Raw genomic sequence first — 2,500 nt, forward strand, 5'->3', positions numbered from 1 at the left:
AATGGGTTCCACCTCTCCAGCCTGTGTCCTTGGTGTGTGGGGCCACAGCCAGGCCACCGCGTGGTGCGGAGTGATGAAGTGGAATCAGCTATATATATAGATATCTTATTATAACAGATCAATCATTTATTGAGATCTAGTGATGCAGCTGTCCACAGTGAGTACTCGGTTTTCCAACTATTTATGGAGGATCTTCCCTTCTGTGTTCACCTGTTACTAGGCCCTTATCAGTACACATTACACTTTCTCAGCCAATCAATATTCCGACAGCAGGCCAAACTAAACCAAGCTGATAAGACAACAGGAATGGATCTGGGTCCTTAGTGTAATCCCACATCAATGTTACAATAAATCTTCCGTGCTTGACAAGACAATGATTGCGTGCAGGTTTAGTAAGACGGTATAAACCAGGGCTTAGTGTGTATACGTGAGCACGCATTGATGAGTGACTATCAGCATTCAGGAAGACCGCGGAGGGGTAGAGGGGGGCACAGCGCATCAGATCACAGGGTGGAGGAAGAGAAATGCATCCTCATGGTGTACGATATTGCACACATGCAGTGTCATGTTGTATTACTGTAACATTTGCTCTGTGTGAGTGTGTGTAGGTGGGTGAGAGTGTGTGTCTGTGTGTGTGTGTGTGTGTGTGTGTGTGTGTGTGTGTGTGTGTGTGTGTGTGTGTGTGTGTGTGTGTGTGTGTGTGTGTGTGTGTGTGTGTGTGTGTGTGTGTGTGTGTGTGTGTGTGTGTGTGTGTGTGTGTGTGTGTGTGTGTGTGTGTGCCCACACGTGTGCATGTGAATCGGGAGAGAGCAAGTATGACGCTACATGCCATCAAACCCCTGATGTCACAGTTCATTAAAGCTCCACAGTCACGCTCTGATCCACAGTGAACGTTCACACGCTGGTGTAAAGACGATGCACAACAAAATGACAACTGGGCCCTTCCACCCAGCACCAACGCACACAGACACACCCCGGCACACACACATACAAACCCACCGGCTGGGAGAGAGACAGAGAGAGTATGAAAAGAGAGAGAGCAAGGAAACCTTTCAAACGCAATTTTCAAACGCAACCATTTTTTAAACCTTATAAAGGTGAACCCCACACAGTTGCAGCACTGTGCATGTGTGTGTGTCTGCATCTGTGTGTGTCTGTTGGTGTGCATGTGGGTGCGCGTGTATGTGTGCGCATGTGCGTGTGTGTGTGTGTGTGTGTGTGAATAGGCAGGTGAGGAGGCAGAGTTGTATGAGGTAATGTGGCAGCAGCAGAGGAAGCTGTGGTCTACGCTCTGCAGTGTGCTGATCTCGAGGTTCCTAAAGATAAGGCAACCTGGGCTCGGACAGCGAAGGGCAGTGGAAATACACGACGGTTAGGTGGTAAAAGGGTGTGAACGCAGAGGTCCATCCCCCCGGGCAGGGGGGAGACAAAAAGAAGAAGAAGAAGAAGAAGAAGAAGAAGAAGAAGAAGAAGAAGAAGAAGAAGAAGAAGAAGAAGAAGAAGAAGAAGAAGAAGAAGAAGAAGAAGAAGAAGTAGAAGAAGAAGAAGAAGAAGAAGAAGAAGAAGAAGAAGAAGAAGAAGAAGTAGAAGAAGTAGAAGAAGAAGAAGAAGAAGAAGAAGAAAGGAAACATCTTTGGTGTACTGATGTGTTTTTAGGGTTCGCCATTTCCAAGTGTCGTAACCGGGCCGACGCCAGAGCTTTTCCCTCTGGAAAATACTTGTCACTTTCAGTATTACGTTCTCGCAAGTGAAATTGAGAAGTGTTCTTGGTAAACAACTATGTGGAACCTGGGACTGACTTTGGTAGAGACAAACATTTGCAGAACGTAGAAGCTTAGGAAGTTTAGGCTGAGACTGACTATCACAGGGAAATCACGGTTTCCCTTATCCTTCTCTGTCCATATTTATTTCTGTCTCACCCTCAATCTCTCTCTCTCTCTCTCTCTCTCTCTCTCTCTCTCTCTCTCCTCTCTCTCCCTCTAAGGAGGTGTGTGGCATGTTACCGTGGAGATGGAAGGTGTAAATGGAGTCAGTTTCTGACATGACACCCTGACTCAGAATTCTCTCCTTTGCCAAAGAGGAACAGAGGGTGGCTTTCAATATCTCTCTTCCACTCTCTCTTCCTCTCTCAGTCCCTCTGTGCTCTCTCTTTCTTCCTCTCTCCGTCCCTCTCTGCTCTCTCTCTTCCTCTCTCCCTCCCTCTCTGCTCTCTCTCTTCCTCTCTCCCTCCCTCTCTGCTCTCTCTCTCTTCCTCTCTCCCTCCCTCTCTGCTCTCTCTCTCTTCCTCTCTCCCTCCCTCTCTGCTCTCTCTTTTCCTCTCTCCCTCCCTCTCTGCTCTCTCTCTCTTCCTCTCTCCCTCCCTCTCTGCTCTCTCTTTTATTGAAGTTCCGTCTCTAAATCCTTCAATATCTCTCCGACATCTTTCATGTGTCTTTCTCCGTCTCGCCGACCATTTTGAACACACGCAACACACACACAGTCAGACACACACAAACACACA

The sequence above is a fragment of the Gadus chalcogrammus genome, chromosome 22 (assembly GCF_026213295.1).
Source record: "Gadus chalcogrammus isolate NIFS_2021 chromosome 22, NIFS_Gcha_1.0, whole genome shotgun sequence".
Lineage (NCBI taxonomy): Eukaryota > Metazoa > Chordata > Actinopteri > Gadiformes > Gadidae > Gadus > Gadus chalcogrammus.